Genomic DNA, 18,295 nt, shown 5'->3' with positions numbered 1-18,295 from the left:
CATTATCTGGCTGCAAGAGGCAGCCAGATAATGGGTGGGGTTTAACCTGCTCACACAGATGTGGTTTAAGCAGGGCCGTAGGAAAGGGGGGGGACGGGGGGGGATTCGTCCCCCGTGGGCCGCGGAGCGGCCTCGTGTGGGCCGCGAACCTAGCCTGGCTCCACCCCCTGAATCGTTTGCATCGCATTCAGGGTCTGGTGACGCTGTCGAAGGCGGGTGTTGCTCGGTTGAAAATCTGTACGGCGAATCGGGATCGGGATAATCCAGTATGAACCAATCGCGTTAGTTCATAGTGGAGTCCCACTTTGGCCACTCCCCCATCTCAGAAATCGGCTGCATTGAGAGGGCTTTCAGACTGAATAATGGAGTGAAACGAAATGAAAATTCAGGCTGAGTGTCAGGCTACCGCGAACCGGTATTTGGGCACAAAGACACCCGAACCGACCCGAACCGATTTCTTTTTCTGGCTTACTATCGAACTTAAAAATATCTTTGGTAGTACAGTATTTGAATGTAACACATGTAAATTGTATTCCTGGGCTGTCACAACACCTTTCAGACATTTGCTAATTGGAAGGGATCTGCTTGTTCTGGGATGAGAGGGGGGGGGGGGTGAAGAAGAAGATAGAGTGGGAGACTTCAACATCGCAGCCCCGACTGTCAGAACAACGCTGCTGATCCTTAGAGATTTGCCTGTGAAAAGCATGCGCAGACGTTTGCAAACTTCTCAGTCTAGTTGTATCGCCGCTGTGAGAGTAGAGAAAGTTGTCATGCCCATCAGAAATGTATTCTCAAACCTTGTGTAGGTTGAAATTATTTTGTATGGGAAGTCGTATGCTGATGTCAAGCTACTGTCTACTGATCTATTCACGGAGGCCTCTTTGTTTACTGGTGGTAGGGTGACACATACTCTGACTGTATGACCTATCATTTTAGAGCTACACAGCAGCACATGATTTGCTGTGAAGCATCAAAATAGAAATGTCACAAATGAGGCACGAACAGCTCACATAAGAGACAATCAGAAGTTCCATAGGATTTGCAACACGTTTGATGTGACAGCAGTGGAAATATTGCCAATATCAAAGGTAAAACCTTTGAGGCGAACTCTCTTTAATGATGAATGTCAGTGGAATCACATGGTTATGACGATTTCAGGGTCTCCCAGGCATGAAAGTTAAAACTGCAGCGAAACCTGCTGGTGAGCTAAAATGAAGATTAGTCCTCACTTGAGATGCAATTGCTCCTCAGTACAAATCCTAAATGCAAAAGATAAGCGGGCAAATGTATTTCCATTTGATGTATAATTCAGATAAAAACTTTTAGTTAATCTTGATATGTCTTGGCAAGAATCTATTAGCTAAGATTAGGCTGCGCTGACTGTAGTTGGTATCAATAAAATACCTACTAAAATTTTAAATTTTGATGATACCTTAAAACCACTTAAACGCTCTATTACTTAATAAACTAATTCTGGTAACCAATTAGTTGACCCGGGTCTGCTCTGTACTTGGTCTACTCTTTTCCCCTCTAGGAAATAAGGTTCATATTATGGTTATAAACATTACAAGATTTTAGATTTATTTAGCAGAAAATTGTGTCTGTGAGAGAAGTCACAAAAGCTGGCACATAAAAGAATTGGGGGTGATTTTCAATGGTTGACAGAGGAGCAAGTCAGAAATGGTTAGAGGAGATGGGCCAACATTTTCCCTCTATGTTCTATAAATGGATATTGAAGGTCCAGAAAGGGTTACCCTAAAACTGTGCCATAAAATATAATCTTTCTGGAATATGATGTGAATGTTTTCCAGCTTTCAGTGTGAAATGAAATGATCAAAGACGTGTCTTAACTCTCCATACTGAAAGAAGTTAAAAGTTTTATGAGCACCATCCAACCCTTTTTTTGACGCATGACGGAGGAAGCCTAGGCTTCTGACACACTTTTCAGACTTTATACATTAAATATGACCCTCACATGTGTGTGCTAAAACAATAAAAATAATAGTATTTAAAAAGGCAAAGTAATTTTCAAATGATGCGACTTGGTTGTAAAAATAAATCCACCAAAAGTGAAGTTTCCTATGGTTTCTTTCTCATTATTTTGGTAAATTCAATGCCTAATGGTGCTTTAATTGAGTCATGAAGCAGTCAAAATTGATTCCTGTGTTTGTTAAATTATACTCCCATGGTTGATAAAGGCATTCATTGCCAGTGGGTATGCCAATAATTCAGCTCATAAAAATTCCAGTCATGGGCATCATAGTGCTAAAAGAACAAGCTAATGCAGGGAACATCAAATGCCTTATTTACATTCAAATGGTGGAAAATATAAAGTCTGACTTTAAAATAACAAAATAATTACTGTATGTGTGTGAATTCTGGATTGACAGGCTTCAGCATCTGTCAGACAGCATCTCTGATTATGATAGATTCATTTAAAAACCATAAGCCAGGGTTTAGTTTGAGGCCGGGACTCTATGTGGGATGTGAAAACACATACACAGTACAACTGTAACAATGTCTAGTTCAAAAATATATCCAGCTTTCAGAGTGCACTGGGACTCCAAGCATAAACACCACACACACAATGTCCATCTTAGCCTCTTCTCCCTCCTGGGTCCCAAGCTGTGGAATGACCTCCTCCCCCTCAGTCAGGACTGCACACTCACTCCCCATCACTCCTCATCTGAAAACTCACCTCTTTCATCTACAATACCTCACTGCCTAGCACTCCTCAGTCCTTGTATCCCTTCTTGTTGCCTATTTTAATAGATGCTATACAATGCGGATGGTTACTTGTTTATGTTATTTTATAACATATGTAAACGGATAATTAAACTCGAAAAAGTGCTCCTCGGAGCACAGGTCTTTGCCAGGTCAGGTAGGTTATTGTGGCCTCCTGGTGGCGCTATAAAGGCCAATGTGAAAAGGGTGCCTTTTATTCTTAGGCCTTTCACGGCAATCGGACACTGCATTCATGATTTGAGGCATTTTGTGCCAAAAATGTGTTTTGCTAAATTAGACCTGATGGTGGCGCTATAACAGGCCAATGTGAAAAGGGTGCCATTTCTTCCTCAGCCTAGTGGGAATGTGCGTGTGAAATTTTACGAAATCGCAAGCTGCGTGCATAGTTTGAGGCATTGTTCAAAACGGACCAATCCTGCAAACTTTGGAAGCCAACCTTAGCCAATCAGGATGGAATATGGGAAATCGGACAGATCTGTGTTGATCACATGACTATAGAGATACTGTGTACCGATTTGCATGACGTTTGGATAAAATCTGTAGGATTAGTATCAAAAAATCACACCCAGTGTGATGTGAAGTGAGCGGTGCTATTTATGAGTAATTAATTTCATCATGCATCTCGGTAGCCAATCACAGCACGTCCTGCGAAGTGACGTGCTTAAATTTTTTATTAATTTCATCATGCGTCTCGCTAGTCTGCGAAGTTTGAAGTAAACTTCATCATGTGTCTCGCTAGCCAAACACAGCACGTCCTGCAGAGCTTAGCCTATGGGCGTGTTTTCCACAGCATGGCGTCACAGCGAAAGAATTTTTTTCACGACGGAAAGAAAACCTAAACCCTCTTATCGGAGCGGTTACACCGCTCAAAAATGGGTTTTGCACAAATCAGCCTCCTGGTGGCGCTATAACAGGCCCATGTGAACAAGACCAGGAGACCTGGTTCTGCCAGACCCAGACTTCACATGACGTGTCAGCCTGTGTCTATGCCCATGTATGGACGAAAGGGGGACAGACTTTTATGGCTGGGGCCTAAGGACAAAGTGACCAAAACCTGTTTTTTGCCCATGAATGGAGAAAACAGGTACAAAACATGCCCATGTATGGACGAAAGGGGGACAGACATTTATGGCTGGGGCCTAAGGACAAAGTGACCAAAACCAGTTGTTTGCCCATGTATGGAGAAAACAGGTACAAAACATGCCCATGTATGCAGAAGGAGCGAGTGCATTCTCCGGCAGCGGCAACAGCCGCGGAACTGCCGGTGGAGGAGCGGCAGCTCCCGGCAGTGACAGCCGGCGGTGGAGCGGCAGCTGCCGGCGGCAGCTGCCGGCGGAGCAGCGGAACTGCCGCGGAAACTGCCGGTGGAGGAGCGGCAGCAGCGGAACTGCCGGTGGAGGAGCGGCAGTCAACTTCTTTTTTCCGCCGATAAAGTATAGTTTTGGACCATGACGGAGGCGCGCCGAATCAGCAGACCTTGAGGCCAAGGAGTCGCGCCCGAGCGCCTCCAGGCGCGAGTGCCCGCGACGACCGGCCGATGGTCTGCTATTCGACTAAGCGCCGTCCGAGTTATGTACCGATAGGCACAGAATCGTAAATAATATTGGTGGGGACTGCGTTACACAAACGCAGCACACTCCCAAAGCTGGCGCCGCCGGCAGCTCCGCGGAGCTGCCGAGGCAGCAGCCGCTGCCGGAAAATGCACTCGCTGTCCCTCCATGTATGGACGAAAGGGGGACAGACTTTTATGGCTGGGGCCTAAGGACAACGTGACCATGCCCATGTATGGAGAAAACAGGTACAAACCACCCCCTGGGTCCGGCAAACATTTGGGGCAGAGGTTCTGAATTGGCATCCAGGGAGTGTGTGTGCACAGTTTCGCTGCAAGCAAGCCAACGGTGCCGGAGATTAGCTGTTCACAGACGGACACACGGACGGACGGACACACACGGACGGACGGACAGGGGGTAAAACATACTCTCTCGCCATGCCTTTCGGCCTGGCGGAGACAATAAGTAAAAGTAGACATTTAATACCTTCAAATGTGCATCCTTTGTAGCGTTTTTCTAGGCATGCATACAAGTCTGTCTGTGTGCAATCTACAATACCTCACTGCACTCCTCATTCCTTGTATCCCTTCTTGTTGCCCATTTTAATAGATGCTATACTACTATGCAGATGTATATTGGTTACTTGTTTATGTTATGTTAAACATGTGTAAACAGATAATTAAATCAGTAACAGTAGATATAAATAAAAAATCACACCCTGTGTGAAGTGGGCGGTGTCTTGCTAGCTAATCACAATACTGAATGGAGTCAACCAATCATGTACAAAAGATAAATACATTTATTGAAACACTCTTTATGATGGACGAAACCATAACTTGAAAAAAACCAAATTTTGGTTTTTTTCAAGTTATGGTTTCTTATATAGGGCTATGCACATGTGTCATGTGACACTGGCCAATCACAGTCCTGAATAGACTGTGATTGGCCAATCACAGCGCAGGATAATTGTACAAATTTCCTGGGCCCAGATCACAGCGCAGGAAAATGTACATTTTTCCAAATCTCACTTATAGGGGCGGTTTCACCGCCCAAAAATCACACCCTGTGTGAAGTGGGCGGTGTCTTGCTAGCTAATCACAATACTGAATGGAGTCAACCAATCATGTACAAAAAATAAATACATTTATTGAAACACTCTTTATGATGGACGAAACCATAACTTAAAAAAAACCAATTTATGTTTTTTTTTAAGTTATGGTTTCTTATATAGGGCTATGCACATGTGTCATGTAACACTGGCCAATCACAGTCCTGAATAGATTGTGATTGGCCAATCACGGTGCAGGGTTAGGCGGGGTAAATTTTTGGCCAATCACAGCGCAGGATAATTGTACAAATTTCCAAACCTCACTTATAGGGGCGGTTTCACCGCCCAAAAAGATGAAGTAGGGGGACTACTCTATAAAGCAAAAAAAAAATAATTTAATACCTTCAAATGTGCATCCTTTATACGTTACTGCATCAGATAGTGTGTTTTATAGGGGTGTGCCTCCTGGCATAGACTTTGCGCTCAACCTTCTAGTTGTTTTTCTTTGCACTCTACTTATGGGACCGTTTACCCAGTTGTTTGTTGACTAGGATTCATGTCATTTACTCCGATCTTGCACTTGCAAGTCGCTCTCGATAAGTATCTGCAAAATGCATAAATTGTAAATTGTACTGTCAAAGCGATGCAGGCTTCCTGTCCATTGCTCTCATACAGTAAGCTGGACTGGCTCACAAGACCTGTTCTGAATGGGTTGCCAACTTTGGCAACCCGTCAGAGGTTTGAGTGAAGTTTTTAATGGCATGGACCGTGTCTATTGCGGATGTGCCACAATTCATTATATCTGCCAGGCCAGAAGCCAGGGCGGACGTATTGTTTTCAGGCCTGTGTCTGTACGTGCTGACAGTACGCCAGGGAACTCGATCCAAGAATATTTTTGCATTGTCGGCAACTATGTTATTTTTGTTAATTCATAATCTCAGACCCACCGTCCCTTGAGGCTATGACATACGTGTCCGCAAGTCTATGGATTGAAACTAGACATTGGGCACAAGCAAGCTGTCTGTCCGGCATATGAACAATATACTACAAATTGCTCCTGTTGGCTGCAGTGAGGGCACCATTCTAGTGTATTACGAATGATTCTGCACCGAATTATAAGGAATATTAAATGGACTTGGCATGGATTATTTACCTTAATGTGTGAACACATCTGAACGGCCAACACCGGACAATATCCCGTCCTGATTCCCCGGACAATATCCTGTCCTGTCCCGGACATTTTCCAGTGTTCATGAGAAAGTGGCTTCTAATTCAATACATGATTTCTATTCTCTTGAGCAGTAAAACACCTTTGTTTTAAATCAGTAGTCGTCATTAGTCACGTTGTTGTGACCAAGTTTGCGTTATCTGATCATTAATGTACCGGTATTTGTTTTGAAAGTCACATTTCTGTGCGCAGAAATCTTCAAAAATACATAATTACAAAGATATATCACTAAAAACACCAGCGACAAATGTATTCAGGCTTTCTCTTCCACACCCGCCCCATCATTGCTAAAAACAAGAACATACATTGTTTGCGACTGTCGACAAGCTAACAAATCCTCCTGTGTCTGTAGCCTCTGAACATTTGTCCACCAGAGCTTGCAATGAATTTGCCTACTTCTTCACTGACTAAATAAAAAATTAGACAAACAGTTGGTGCCTCCATATCGGTATAGGCTATGTGTGTCCACGTCAAACTAACTCAAATACCATGACACAATTCAATCTGATCAACCACGAAAACTTGGAAGACATCATACAGCATCTGAAATCCTCCTCCTGTTGCTTTAATATTCTGCCAACAGGCCTTATAAAAAAAAATCTAACTGCATGGCCTCAGATCTTATACAGTACACATTTCCAACACATCTCTTCAATCAGGTTGCTTCCCACAGACCCTGAAGACAACATCAAGCCACTCTTAAAAATTAATAACTTAGACATGTCACTATTAAACAAACCTCCTGTGTCTAAGTAAAATAATTGAAAAGGCTGTATTTCAACAACTGAACAACTTCTTAACACTTAACACTCTTCCAGTCAGGTTTTTGACCGCACCACAGCACTCAAAGTTTTCAATGACATCCACTTAAATACAGACAGTGGCAAAATTTCAGTCTTGAGTATTACTAGATCTCAGTGTTGCATTTGACACGCAGCATAATATATTACTAGACAGACTGAAAAACTGGGTGGGACTTTCTGGCACAGTTTAAACTGGTTTGAATCATATTTAGAGAACAGAGACTATTTTGTATCTATCGCTAATTACACATCTGTGCGGACAAAAATCACATGCAGAGTTCCGCTAAGATCCATTCTAGGGCCTCTACTGTTCAATATTAACACGCTCCCACTAGCTCAGAATATGGAAAACAACTAAATAAGCTACCAAATCAGACACAAATCTACATAACCGTATCACCAGAGGACTATGGTCCAATACAAACATTGAGTAAATGCATTGAACAAATCAACAATTGGATGTGCCATAATGTTCTTCAATTAAACAAAGACAAAATTGAAGTAATAGTTTTTGGAGCCAAGGAAGACAGATCAAAAGTCAGCGCCCAACTCCAAACGGTAATGTTAAAAACCTCTAGCCAAGTCAAAAACCTCATGGACTCTGACCTGAATTTAAACAGCCACATTAACACAATCACAAAGTCAGCCTGCTATCACCTAAAAAATATAGCACTTTGTCTCAGCAGGATAGCAAAACGTGTCCATGCATTGATCTTCAGTAGACTTGACTATCTGTAACGGTGTCTTTATACGTCTTCCTAAAAAATGCAGTTGATTCAGAATGCTGCTGCTTGAGTCCTTACTAATACCAAGAAAGTGGAGCATATCACTCCAGTTCTTTAATCCTTGCACTGGCTCCCTGTGTGTCAAATAATTGATTTCAAAATATTACTCTTGGTCTATAAGGCTTTGAATGGTTTAGGGCCAAAATACATTTCTGATCTTGTGCGATATCATGAACCATCCAGATCTCTCAGGTCATCTGGGAACGGTATGCTTTCTGTCCCTAAAACGAAAAATAAACATGGGGAAGCAGCATTTAGTTTTTATGCACCACATATCTGGAACAAACTCCCAGAAAACTGCAGGTCTGCTGCTTTATGCATCCTTATGTCATTGTCTAATTGTGTTTCCTTTGCTTGATGTTCTGTGTAAAGCACATGAAATGTGCTATAGGCTACAAATACAATTGCCTTGCTTAGCTTGCCGTGCCTTACATCACACTATTTTAATTAGCATTACATCTGTTGGTATCATGGGAATTGTCTGACCCGACACATGCTAAAAGGGGTTGGGAACCCTTCACTTAAGCCGTGCCACATGTACAGCTGATAAGATAGCCACTGTACATGGCAGCTCTGCGTACCGTGGGGGCTACTGTATATGTCTTATGCCACAGAGGAGCATGGAGGAATATTCTGGTCATTAAAACAGGCTGTGAATGAAAAAAAAAAAATCAATGATTACGACGATGGATTATATTTTATGCAGACCCTGCAGTCTGAAACCAGGGACATCTCAGTCAGCACCAGTATGATGAACTCATTAGGATGATTGACGGCGGCCTTTGGGGAGCTGCAGTTCAAATCTCAGGACAGCGGGCTAACATGAATGAAAGTCAAAGACACTCAAATTATATGACCCTAACTCTTTCATTTAGCCATGTACCTCTATGATAAGGATAATGACAAACTATTGTACCTCATACAGTACCAAACCTAATGCAAGGCAGCATTTCAGAAGCCAAAAGGGGTTTTCAGTTTATCTCTCAAATTCACGGTATTGAATTATGGGGAAAGTTCCCCTAGGTTATCAGTAGAGTCTCACTTGCGTTTTACTTCCTTTCACTTTTTCGATGTGTGCCGGGGAAAAAAGTGGAGAGTGGACTGCGTGAAAGAAGTCAATATTAACTGCAGTGTAACAACTTCCAGGCACTGGATTTACCTCAAAGCAAAACGGGCACACAGGTGCTGAAATGCCTTCTACCTTTACCGTTATATGAAACACAGACAGCTGATCATTGTCTACGAATGTGAATGTGACTAAAACTTGGTTGAGATATTTGAGAAAGTTGAATTGACTTGAAACTTTTGTCGTTATGCCATTGCCCCCATACTCACATGCTAACCCCTACTGTTTGGTCTGGTCACGTGTCTCCTTCTGATACGCATGGAGTCGCCAGCAGCTCCTTTTCCCCCGACAGTTACACCGGGAGGGCATAACGTGTGTAGGAGGAACACACTATCCCTCCCTCCTCTCCCTGCTGATCATGTGCCCCCAACCAACCTGTAGGAGTCACTAATAAATGACAGAGAACGCATTTCACTGCCAGCCTCTCAAAAACTAACACAGTCAATTGTGTTCATTGGAGCACCCGCCCAAGCCAGAGGCACTGCAGAGGGATCGAACTCCAGTTTCAGCAGTTGTGGGCAGGAACTTTAGCCTTGTGCCACCGGGACACCCCAACACCCTGGACAATTTAACTGTGACAACAATTGCCTGTTGAATAATGGATACCACTCGAAAAATTCACTTTGCATGACTTCACTCTTGACTGGACAATCCTTTCAATGTCCAAAAATCATTACAGCTATTTTCTAGTTTCCCCCAAGGGCATGGTCCCGAAAGATGTGCCGGAGAGATGTGTGTCCTTTTATTCTGTACACCTTTCTCTGATACTATCTCTACTTTCCTCAATGCATGGTCATGGTCAATATAGGAAATATACAAACAAAGAAAAGAAAGGAAGCCAAAAAGCCATTTGGCACTCTCTTTCCTCTCTCTTGTTCAGAACCCATGGGTTGAGCATGCCTTTTCTGAGCCTGTACATGAATTCCTGGATGAAGTGTCACCTCAAGAGGGACTTTGTTATGACTTCAATTAGCTTTGGCTCTCAAACAAACCTATGAGGTATGCCACACAAACCCCAACCCATGCATGTCAAGTCAAGCATACTGTATATACGGCCAAACAAAACAAAATAATGTGGTGGTAGGTGCCTGGGCCAAACACATAACGGTCCTTCAGAAAGGATACAACTAAACTCACCAGACACATGATGCAAAACCTGGACTACCGGTATCCCCTGAAATGAAAAAGACAGACAAAAAATAGATCTCCTTAAAGGAGAGAGACAAACCAAGAGATGCCTGCTACTAGCCTGGAGAGTCCAAGCCCTACTGTGCCAGTAGACATTCTTATGGGCTGACACAGTTGCAGTCAGGTTGAAAATCATAATGGACACCTTGAATGTAAGGGTAGAAGGAGACATAGACACCTATATGTCCCAGCGTGACAGAACGGTTTCTGGGTTGACATATTCAGGAGAAGCTCATTCTGGTTTTAGGGCTGATCCACAGAGTCAATAATTCAATGGAACTTTGTAGGATTGGTATTGTATTTTTAAACTGTCATGCCTGGTAAGTTTTCTATTTTTTCCCCAATGGCTGCCCTGTCCTTGACAAGCAGTGGAGTGGATGTCGTACTGTAACATTTTGCCTTAATTGTGAGTCCCTGAGTAAGTGGTAGTCTGATCAAGAGTGACACAGTACAGACAGGATCAAATTGAGGTCAGACAAACCTGTTATATTCATGACCCCCTTCACTAAATGTAATAGATGCGAATGACTTTGCCACAGTGGCTTTATGCGTCCTTGTGGTTTACAGTGGATGCCCTCATAAACTATTGAATGACAGCTATATGACATAGGGTGATGCTCTGATCAATATTGTAATTTGGACATGTGCTGATGCCGCAGCTGTGTGACTGGAAAGAGTACTAAGATAGAATAAGAAGATAATCTGTTGTTAATTAACATTTATAAATGCAGTTTATAGAAGCTTGCCTCAAGTAGGGGGAATTGTTGTTTTTGTTTTGTTTTTACAATTATTGTAAACGGCACAATACAAAAAAATGATGATAATAATATTAATTTAACTTTATAGAGCGCCGACCGACACATTAGGCAATTCTAATGTAGGAGATGTTATGTGCCGATGACAGCATCAACAGGAGGATACTACAGGCAGTTGTTTAATGTTAACGTGTCTTTATTCAGTAGACATGAAATTAAATAACGTTTGTTGAACTGAATCTCCTTAACAGCCTCTCCTTTCATTCATCGTGAAATGTGTGTGTAAAGTCCTTCATAAATGCCAATTACATCAGTTGGACTTTCCACGGACGCATTAAAGTTATTGCATGTTGCAAATGTGAGTCCATGTTGCAATCAACACTGTTTGCATAGTACCAAGAGGACAGGAGAATTGTTGCATTCATTTTTTAACCTGCGAACCAGAGCAAACTCTGTCACATTAATGTGGAACCGGAAGCCCAGCAATATTTTTTAAGTCTATAATTAAATGTAATTGGATATCATCAGAGAACAACAAATGTATAGCTACCAAAACAATGTACGGTTACTTAACTCCCCCCTCCCCTGAGAGCACAGCGGTTCACTGATGCTTCTAAAAGTTGACTAAAATAAAAAATTTTAACAAAGCATTTTCTTAATTTGGGCCTTTTTTTTTGGGCGGTGAAACCGCCCCTATAAGTGAGATTTGGAAAAATGTACATTTTCCTGCGCTGTGATCTGGGCCCAGGAAATTTGTACAATTATCCTGCGCTGTGATTGGCCAATCACAATCTATTCAGGACTGTGATTGGCCAGTGTCACATGACACATGTGCATAGCCCTATATAAGCAACCATAACTTGAAAAAAACCATAAATTGGTTTTTTTCAAGTTATGGTTTTGTCCATCATAAAGAGTGTTTCAATAAATGTATTTATTTTTACTTTGTATATGATTGATCGACTCCATTGGTTGACTCCTTTCAGTATTGTAGTTAGCTAGGAATACACCGCCCACTTCACACAGGGTGTGATTTTTTTGTCTATGCCCTGATTTTACCCAGTTTTTAATTTGACACTTTAGCCTAGGAGGGTTCCATGTAATTGTTTGGTTGCCTGTTTATGCCATGTTTTTAAACTCAGTAGCACTTTGAGGTTTGCAAAAAATTTAAAGTGCGTTATAAATTATTTGTTATTTAATTAATTAAATGAGGGTCCTCTGACAACTCTCTAAAACAGGTGTCCCATTCTACAAATGCCTTCTAAATCAGTAGTTATCAAACTTTTTTGTGCCAAGGACCCCCAAAATTATATGTATTTGGCCGCGGACCCCCATCTGAAAATGTTTTGAGCCCACAGCGTGGCACGAAGTGGCAGGCTGTGAGCTTATAGATCTGCTATTTTTGAGAACCACTGTTCTAAATCCTAAAATGACACTGATGCTTTCCCAGTTAATGGGTTAACCCATTAAGACCTGAGGCAGATTCTACAAATGCCTTCTAAAGCAGTGGTTCTCAAACTTTCAAGATTTTTTCAAAATGTTCGAAAATTCAAGATGTAGAAGCTGCGAGCTTCTATTTTTGAATAGCCAACGCAAAAACCTAAAATGACACAGATGCAGATGTTTTAAAAAAAAATATTTTATAAAACTCCACTTACTAGTAATTAGTAACATTAGAAGTTTTATTGCTGTACATTTAATGGAAATATATGAATGTATTGTTATCCAGTGAAATTAGTGATTTAGCAGAGGAACCGAACACTTTTGCAAGGTGCTGTATGCATGTCACATTCTCACTGCGGCTGAGCCCCCCCTAAAGGTCTGATCTTAAATGGGACTTACTGAACGTCACATGTACGAACACTGTGTAGGAAAGTAGTGTTCAAGGAGGTATTTTCTATTCTCTTCCCTATGATCCAATGCTCATTCAAAATTGGAACAGCAACAGTAGCATAGCAGTATAGCAACAGTTGAGCTATACTCCCTGAGTGGAATTTTAATGAATTAGGATCATTAGAAATGTGGAGAGCACAACAGGACCGCTGTTTGTGGTTATTTCAGTTCCTGGACAAGGCACAGAAGCATCAAACCAATATTTAAAGACCTTTAAAGTCAATGAAAACGGAGGGAAATTATGCTGTTTCTAAGGAAACAGAGAAAACACATTCCTCTTAATTAGCCCACAAGCAACTTCCCTCACTGTTGGCCAGGGAGGGTGAGGCTACCATGTGCCTCCTCCTCCTGTACACTCCTTTTCACCTGACCGCGTGAGGAGTTTCACCAGGTGGTTGCGGATGTTGTTCATGCCATCTCCCCCAGATCCCCTCCCGACCGAACCCTGTCATGAACCCTGACAAACCAGCAGGCGTTGCGAGTACAGCGAAAAAAGAGACACGATCCCTTGCCGGCTTCCCAATGAACACCGACTGTGTTCATTGGAGAGCTCGACCAAGGCACCATTGCCAGGGATTGAACCCCTGATCTCTCCGGTGATGGGTGAGAGTTTAACGTCAACGCGCACCACGCACCGGGCACCTCAACCTCGATAAGATCCATGTACCCATCCTTTTGATGTTTTCACTGAAAGATGACATTTCCCCAATTCCCTAGTGATTATTACATAAGTACCGCCTAATATGATTGCCTTTTAGAACCTATACGGTTCTTATGTTGACCCTCGATCTGAAAGACCCAGGGGGGAAATACATATACCTGATTAGCTTTCCTATTCTCAAAAGCAAAAGCTTTGAAGTTCTTTTTCATAATTATCGGTACAAATGGAATTGAACCATTACATCTGGGCTTTAGCCAGGTCTAAGGAGCCACAGGACAAGAGTGTATTGATGAAAAGAGGAGGGAATCATGCATTTCATGTTAATTAGGCTTTGCCTCATCTTCTTCACTCCCACCACATGATTCTTTAGCAGAAGTAATACTTGCCTTAGAGAGCCATTCCGGGGGCACATTATTTGGTGAGATGCTGCCTCGTACAGCTATCCATTCCTTTGTTCGTGGAGTAATTACGGTCTGGAGACACCTCGGGTCATATTGCAGCTCTTCAAACTAGCTGGCGCTGACAATCTGTGGTGCAGTATGTGGGGGTAATATACTGTATGTAAGTGAGTGTGTGTGTGTGTATGTGTGTGTATGTGTGTGTGTCTGTGTGTGCACGTGTGCGTGCGTGCTTGTGTGTGTGTGCATCCTTGTGCACTTGCACACACACACACACACACACACACACACACACACACACACACACACACACACACACACACACACACACACACACACACACACACACACACACACACACACACACACACACACTATATATATGAATGTCTACATGTGTATGTACAGTATGTGTGCGTGTGAGTGTGCACGTGCACCAGGGAGGTAAGCACTCCTGCTGATCGAGGGTATTTTGAGGGGAGCTCCTGAGGTGTAGCGGGGTGATGATGAAACGAAGAGCTTTTACGCAGTTCAAAGTCGAGCTATGTCGGCGTGCTGGAGGTGGTGAAAGTGCCTCACGTCGTCCTGAGTGAGGCTGTCCAAGCCCGGCCGCGTTGGTATTGTCTGGAAATGGACAGGGGCCTAATTGCTTAAAAAAGGATTGTCTATTTCGGTCTTTGTTCCTTGTACTGCAGAAAGATAATGTACCTCTATAACAGCCATTAGTCTTTCCTCAGTCATTTCAGCATTCACTCCTGCGGCAATTGAATATTAATGCTAGAGCTGTCTAGTATAAGAAAATTATTGACGCGTAGTTCTTGTTGAGCACAGAATAAACGTAATTACACAGACAAAAGGACAGAATGAAACTGTCATATTATCATTATGCTATTAGGAGAAAATCAACAGAGGAAGATACAAAAAAACAACAATATATAATTAAGGACACAAACATCCCATTTGGTCCCATTACAAGCAACAGTAAGTAGCGTTGTGCTTCAGGCACACTCTCTTCGCACAAGCGCATCACAATGAGGTCTGACAGCATTCTGTCCCTCTTCCAACGTACGCAGACATCCAGTCAAACACTTCCGAAGAGTGCACGAATGGAACCAAATGGGCCCGCCCGGGTCCATTTGGTTCCATTTGTACACTCTTCGGCGTTAAATGGACACTGAGAGGTTTTTTAGTGTGCAAGCTTGGCTTTGTGTATCACTTGTTCCTCTTCCACTCCCTTGCCAAAGTCTGCCTGCTGCAGAATCCTCCCATGCCAGATAAGAGAGATGTAATGTACAGTTGCCCTTGAATTATCCTTACCCTCAGGTTTACCCATCCTTCCCTCAGAGTCTGATAGCATTGCTCATTAGAAGATTCACCACAAAAAAAAAATCTTCTGTATGTACAGTACATGTTATGTGACTGCATTGGCATTCCAGTTGAGAGATGTCTTGGCTCACCCTCCCACGACCCTTTAAACGGACAGTTCACCCCCAAAAATACTTTTTTTTCTATTGATTAGTCACCCTATGGAGACTTCATTCATGGATATTGTTGTTTAGTTTTTGTCGCATTCCTAAGCCAATAATTTGATGACCAGCAGCGGTTCCGGTAGGAGACACCAAGAGTCTCTTTTGTGTCTCCTACCGGAACCGCTGCCTACCGGAACCGCTGGTCATCAAATGATTGGCTTAGGAATGCGACAAAAAAAAGAATATCCATGAATTCAATTTTTGGGTGAACTATCTCTTTAACTAATTAAGACTACTTTGTCAATTGGACAAATAGCAGAAATCTGAAAATCTTGCCGATCTACAAACTCGCAATGCAGTAGATCATCTATTTGTGCTCGTTTTTCTTTTCTTTTTTTATGTGTAGAAGTGTTTGACAAATTTAGATATTTTTTGCATATAATGACATGCCCAAAATAGGGATGCCACGGTTGAAAGTGGTTGACGTAATTGGCTTGTTAAAAACCCATTTGCATCATACTGTAAATATCCCATCAAACAATAACATATTGTGTTCCCAAAGTTAACGCCCACAGAATCGAGAGAGAGAGAGGAGAGAGAGAGAGAGAGAGAGAGAGAGAGAGGAGAGAGAGAGAGAGAGAGAGAGAGAGAGAGAGAGAGAGAGAGAGAGAGAGGAGAGAGAGAGAGAGAGAGGAGAGAGGAGAGAGAGAGAGAGAGAGGGAGAGAGAGAGAGAGAGAGAGAGAGAGAGAGAGAGAGAGAAGAGAGAGAGAGAGAGAGAGAGAGAGAGAGGAGAGAGAGAGAGCGAGCAAAGGACATGCCTTTGCTGTCAGTAATCTTCACTAGATGGCAGTGTGGTGTAATAATAACAGTGTTCTTATACATGTACATACATATGTACATGTTTCACACACACAGCAATTCAATTATTCATGAGGCTGGTTATCTCCATCGGCCATCTGTAAATATAAACAATATTGACATAATAATAATATTATGCCATAATTACCTAAATTATTGTTGATGACAACAGGCTAGGCAGTAGGCATGGTCCAGTTTCACCCATCGGATGTTTATTTTGATAGCAGGACTTCAATGGAGTAAGACATCTGACCTCACCGGGTGAGCTCTTTGACTTGGGGAGGCGAGGGGGGGGGCATCCTGAGGGCGGGGTTCAGTTATTGGAATAAGCTTAGGAAATGAATGTTTTATCAGCCTTTAAAAAAACAAAACAACAACAGCAGCAGCATGGTGGGTGGGAAAGAAAGGGACCTAAATTTAACTCATCATGCTGCTGCCAACACAAATAAAAACACCATTGGAAAGTTTCCTTCTCAGTTTCCATTCCCAAGTCTCACTCACATACTGTACTACTATATCCTATTTACCAGGCCACTAAAATTGGGAATAATAACTAAACACAGGCTTTCACACAAAGCGATCGGCTAGCAAATATTATATTGCCTACTGACAAACAATCCCTGCACGATCATGATACGTTTAACTTCTGTGATAAAGCTGATTCGACCGAAAGCCCACCAATGATTGACATGTATATAGCGTTGCCAGGAGTGGTAAACCTGCTTGTATTTGCATTGTCCCAAACAACCTCCGTCCAGGCCTGTACCCCGTCCTCATCACCATTCTTTCAAGTTTGTCTTAATTGTCTTCACTTCTGCACACAGTAAACAGAGCTACATTTCTTTGTGCAACAACCACATGCCGTCGATATCTCGATCACCCTGATCGTTCTTTCCAGTTGCAACAACCATGACTCTTTATTCCTGGATGATGATGCATGCAGGCAACGCGGTGAAGAGGACGAGCACTGCTCTCCTACTCATACGAGAGAGTGTGGGAGGAGGTGAAAGGGGGAGAAACATTCTCTGCGTGCTAGTAGAATTCTCTCCTGCATTGGTAGAAAACATTCTCTCCTGCACCGTAGAAAACATTCTCTCCTGCACGGTAGAATTCAGAGCGTGCATGGGACTGCACTCACAGAGCCGCAGTCAAAAAAGGAAAAGGAAAGGATATTTTTATTCTTAAACCTTGCAATCCATAACTTCCATGTCATAACCGGGGTTTGAACCCAGGTCCTCCCGCATGAGAAAACAAACTTCTGCTACTCTGCAAGTAAGGCATCCCTGCTTGGACAGGGGAGATATTACGTTATGAGCTTCAGTACTAGTTGTCAACCAGTAGGTGCCTTACCTGACATCATGGTATAGTTTCTCAATGGAAGAGTAAGGAGATCACCCCAACCACTGCATAGGTGCTTAGTTATATTGTATTAACATACTCTAGTCTAACATACAGATTGATTTAAATACATTTGCATTCAGTAAAATAAGTTCCGGATTGTAGGTTTAATGGTTTTCATCACTGTGTGTGGTGTTTGCCACACTATGGCCAAACATTCCCACCCACAAGCCATCGTTAACTTTTATCAGTACAGAAATCTGCTCACTTAAGGTAGAATGTTCACTGGTGTGTGAAATAGGGGGGAATATGAAGGATCATATCACATAAGATACGGGACATTGTGTGTGTGTGTGTGTGTGTGTGTGTGTGTGTGTGTGTGTGTGTGTGTGTGTGTGTGTGCATGTGTGTGCGTGTGCCCCTCCCATTTTTGGTGTGCAGTCCAGTCG

Source organism: Gymnoscopelus braueri (assembly GCF_963280865.1).
Source record: "Gymnoscopelus braueri genome assembly, chromosome: 14".
In the NCBI taxonomy this organism is placed as follows: domain Eukaryota; kingdom Metazoa; phylum Chordata; class Actinopteri; order Myctophiformes; family Myctophidae; genus Gymnoscopelus; species Gymnoscopelus braueri.
This window is presented reverse-complemented; position numbering follows the sequence as displayed.